The sequence below is a fragment of the Papaver somniferum genome, chromosome 8, assembly GCF_003573695.1.
Source record: "Papaver somniferum cultivar HN1 chromosome 8, ASM357369v1, whole genome shotgun sequence".
Taxonomy (NCBI): domain Eukaryota; kingdom Viridiplantae; phylum Streptophyta; class Magnoliopsida; order Ranunculales; family Papaveraceae; genus Papaver; species Papaver somniferum.
In genome coordinates this window covers 2683896-2688697 of record NC_039365.1, presented here as the reverse complement: position 1 = coordinate 2688697, position 4802 = coordinate 2683896, and the positions used below count along the sequence as shown (strand labels likewise).

The 4802-nt window shown below is 35.2% G+C and overlaps 1 long non-coding RNA gene across 4 annotated transcripts; it reads left to right on the top strand.

Moving 5' to 3' along the window:
- Nucleotides 1-251: 251 nt before the first annotated feature.
- Nucleotides 252-4601, top strand: LOC113303299. 4 transcript variants are annotated; one of them, XR_003337389.1, is made up of 9 exons: nucleotides 252-662; nucleotides 763-1002; nucleotides 1420-1932; nucleotides 2782-2906; nucleotides 3067-3134; nucleotides 3255-3358; nucleotides 3462-3702; nucleotides 3907-4059; nucleotides 4488-4601. It is a non-coding gene; the product is annotated as an uncharacterized LOC113303299 (long non-coding RNA). The 4 variants fall into 4 exon arrangements; XR_003337388.1 differs by having other exon boundaries at nucleotides 763-1630; nucleotides 1837-1932; XR_003337390.1 differs by having other exon boundaries at nucleotides 763-1630.
- The last annotated feature ends 201 nt before the right edge of the window (nucleotides 4602-4802 follow it).

Sequence of the window (4802 nt, the reverse complement as noted above, 5' to 3'; positions counted from 1 at the left end):
TGCGAATTTCAGTTGCACAACAGTTGGGATTTGTTTCAAATGTCGCAACTGACTTTTCTGTTGCGATTTGCAACAGATTGGATTTGTACGCATGCGACTCGTGGGTGTGTCTGCCCACACTTTTTAGCTGATTCACTATTCAGCCCGTTCAGATGGTTGGGAAAGCTGGCTCGTATTTTTATCTCTCTTTTTTTATTGGGAAAATACATTCTCTCTATCATTCTCATCTCTCTCTCGATCTTCTATTTACTTTACCTCTTCCTATTATAGCAACCATCATTATCATCTTCATCAGATTCAAGCCTTCGTTATTGTCGTCGAATAAGAAAGCTATCCTCATACCAGCACATGAACTGTTTCTTCTCCTTTTTCATTTCACTTTTATGAAGTAAACCTAGATTCAAAGCTTTTCTTCCCCTTCAAAATCTTTAACCCGATCTGGATTGTTTAGATAAACACAAAAACACAATCTCTAGGACTCAAGTTAGCAGTACAGAGAGAGGGCAGTGCTATTATGATTTCTTAGACTCCCTAAAATTAAATCTCCACTGAAAACCCTAGATTTGGTCATGAACAGATTGAAAACTTCATCTTCTTCTCGTTGAATGATTTTTTATCTACCATTTCATCTTCTTCGTTGTGGATTCCGCGAATCAACATCAGTAAGTATAGTTAGGGTTTTCATGTTTCTCTTTTTGATTTGAAGGTAGAAACTAATCTCTTTTAAATTCTTTTTCAACATGTTCTAATGGGTGATTGAAGCATGAATATCAGTTCTAATGGGTTTAAGAGATTGGGTTTTCCCCAATTTTGAGTCCACAGTTAGGGTTACAGGGCTGCGAAGATGATGGAGTTGATATGGAGTTATAGGAACAGGAATTTGTGGTATCTGATGATGATGTATGAAGTTGTTTATGGTCCTGCTTGATGCTGATGGGAAAATGGCATAACATATTTCCAATTTTTTATGAGCATCCTACAAACATAATTGGACTAATTTTGGTAATCTCTAACCTTTCTAAATGTTCTAACGATTGCATCTTTTTAAGTTATAGAGATTTTGTTAAATCTGGTGTTTGTTTTTGATGGGTTGAGTGTGTTAGAGGTGATTAGTTTGACATTTCAATATGATATTTGATGGGTTTTTGTTTTTAGAGAAGTGGGTTTTTAATGCATTTGCTAATATGATTTTTCCTGATGGATTAATTGAAATTTTAGGGAAAAATATGTGTCTATCTAGTGTGGATTTTAGGTTGAAATTTTGGGTTTGATTTTAATGGGATTCTAAAAATTGGTATTCATTGATAATTCTATATCATGCTTTGATTCAATATCTGTGATTTCTGTTTTAGACTACTGCTAGTGTTTAATTGAGATTTTGTCAGTGGATATTTGATTGGTTAGTTGATTTGCTTGTAGAGACAAGGCTGTGGTGGTTATATGGATCGGACAACGATTGTTTGATTGAATGTTTTATGAATTTCGCGAAGGTATTTGTATTGTTCATACAGGATAACAATATTGAATTCTGGAGAAATTTTTGGCCGAGTACTTATCTTCTCGTGCTAAGAAGAGGTGGTGCGTTTCTATGTATGGAAGTGGCCGACAAATAACTGGAGTTTTTTCTCATGTATGCTCTAGAGACTCTTTTGCATACTTGTTGTGCAAAGCATTTTTGTCATGGTCTACTCTTAGTTTTAACAAAATAAAGTGATATTAGTAGTAGGTTATTCGATTTTTAGCCAAATAAGGTTGACTTGCTGATGACCTTTTTCCCCTGTACCCCATGTTAAAAAGTTTTGGTTCAAGCTTATTCCTGCTTTTCTCATGTTTAAGGGTGCTCGGACTTTTATATCTTGGTCTCGAGCTTCTCTTAAATACATCATTTTGGCACTCTCTGGAAATATGGATGATGTACTAGCTGCATATAAGGTGCTACAATTTTTTCTTATCTTTTTTAGTTTCATTATTTGTTTTACAGTCATGCTCTTGTTTCCAGTTTACCAAAATTACAGTACAGATCTGTAGTTTTGTACTAAAAGATTCTTAAGGTTGTTAGTAATCTCTTGTACAAATGGTCTCATGTTGGTTACTTCAATTTTTCTTATAAAACTTGCTTGTATTTTTTACTTCATTTTACTTTCGCTGGCTTTTTACTATTTTAGCTTGCATCATTAGAATTGAACATCATGAAACATGTTGAGATAGGCAAACTCAAGCAAGCAGAATCTAGTTTGTGAATACTTATATACGAGTATTGATCTTAAAGACCCAATGCATAACATTCCTGTGAATGATAACTTAGGATTCAACTTTGATTGTTATTTGTGAATGCTGAATTTGGTATTTGCAAAAGAAATAATCTCAGTTTCTTGATACTATCCTGTAGATACTTCGGATTTCATTTGTGCTATAGCCACTTTTGACCATTATCAGTCTACGCCTAGAGTAGCTATTACGCTCAAGGAATGAAGAACATCCATCTTAGAACTGATTTCAAGACCAGAACAACTTATTACAGAGAGCTGCTACCTTAGCTCCATGATATGTCCATGTTCAATTGAAGTAACTTAGTTGATTCAGATGTCCTGCAACTCCTCTAGACTTAACTTGTCTAATAGCCAAACATTTATATGACATGTTTCAATCTGTTGCTGGTAAATGGTATTGCTTGATAAGTTTTTACAGAAATTCATATCTAAGATTCCTTAGTAAAGCTGCTGGCTATATTGATATTTATCTTTAACAATCGTAAGCTTAACTTTTTTTTTGGTTTTGCAGGCTGATATCTGGGATGAATCAGCATACGGTGAATATTTCCTCGCAGTTTCACCGGTTAGAAAGATGGGCATGAGAAGATGTCTAAAAGCGATGTTTCATCCGCCATCCTTATCGAATATGATGAGGTATATAACTTCTAGTTCTCATAAATTTAGTTATGTGCATATGATGAGTTATACAATTGGCCCTTCATCTAGTTCTTCACGCTCCCTGTCTTCAACTCACTTTGTTATCATCTCTGTGTTATTCTTACTGACACGGTGCTTGTTGTTCTTAATGAACCAGGAAGTTGATTTTCCGAGTATCTCCTTGCAAAGGATTGCATTATCATTTAGTCCACTAACGAATTGCAGGTATCATTTAGTCCACTAACATGTGATAAAAAGAAGCCTAGTGTATGGGTTCAACCACTCTTAAGTTTGTTGGTGCTGCCTTATCCCATAAAACATTAACATCTGGTTAAAATGTCACAGAAACGGAGTTTGAAGCTGCTCTGGTTGCGGCTTTCAGGAGGGAAAAGGAGGATCAAATAGAAATGCAGTTACTGGCTGCTGAAATTCAGGCAGCAATGCAATTGGTGAGAGGGATGACTTCATATCTTGCATGATAAAATCTAGCTTGTTCTTTGCTTTCAGGAAATTGTTTCTGAAAAATTTAGGTTTGATCTCTACTTTGAACAGGCCAAACGAAGGGAAGATGAAATTAAAAATCTGAAAAATGCTGCTTTGATTTCGCGAGGCCAGAATCAAAAGGTTGGAGGAAGTTGCATCTGGGAAGATCTCAACTGAGGTGCATCTCTTACAGGAAAAAAAGGAATATCTGAAAGAGGTGGAATTACAGTCCTTGGAGTGAAGCTCCATATAAGGATTTGCAGAGAAGACTGCATTAGGAGGGTTATCCTTTGATGGATTCTTGGCACCGGTATGTGCATTCACTACTTTCGCTTTGTTTGCTTTCTCAAAGAAATAAAAGATTTTCATTTACCGGAGCTTATTATTTTATTCCTTCTAAGTTTTCCCAGTGTGCTGTCCCTGCTGTGTGTCAGTTTGGAATTTCACTTCTTTAAATGCAATATATGACATTGTTAGATCTGGTTAAAAGTGTATCCTATTTGGTTTACATCAGATACCAAGGAGACATTGCCTCTGTCCTGCGCATAACCAGACGAAGAAGGTTAGATCGCAAGAAGCAACAATCAGATATAAATGTTTTCTAGTGCTTCATCTTTGGACTTAAAGGTGCTGGGAGGTCATCATTGTTGAACTATTTTCTTGGAAGGTATGGTACTTGTTGAAGTTATTGATGAACTAAATTTACAGAATGATATGTCAAACCTTGTAGAATCATACTAATGTATATCTGTTTGGTTCCTTATCTTATGAATAAGATTATACTTGCCATTCTTTTGATACTACCCACAAAATTTGCATGTCCTTAGACCTTTTGTGATGTTCTTACTTTTTGTGTAAGAACAAAATTCTTATTGATGAACTTTTCCTTATCTTAACTATAATAAAAAAATTATTTTGATAGTTTTGTTGGATTAAAAACTTGATCGTGGCTGGTTTTTACAGTCAGGGAAACTTGGTTTTGTTACAGGGAACTCTATGACCTGGTTTTGACCGCTTTAATTAGTATAATTCCTTATCCCTTCTTTTCATTATATGTCAACTTACTTTCTTTTTTTTGTTATTTCCGTGCTTCAGTTACCAGTGTTGGAGACATTGCGTTGTAGGAAGCTGGTCCATGCTAGAGGTTGTTAATCATATGCCAGAAATTTTCGTTTCAAATGTAGCCTAGTGTATGTTTCTGAACCCGGGTAAGTATGCACTAAGTTAAGTGCTGAAGATATCCATTCTTCCCGTGTGTTGCTTTTTACTTTTTTCTTTCCATTCAAAGGTCTGGGAAAAAAATAAATCTACTATTAAACTTCTAATTCTTTGTATAATGCTGTATAAATTACCAACAGAGCTGCAACATAGCATATTTCTCTTATTGTTTCCAACTGACGATTCAGCTGT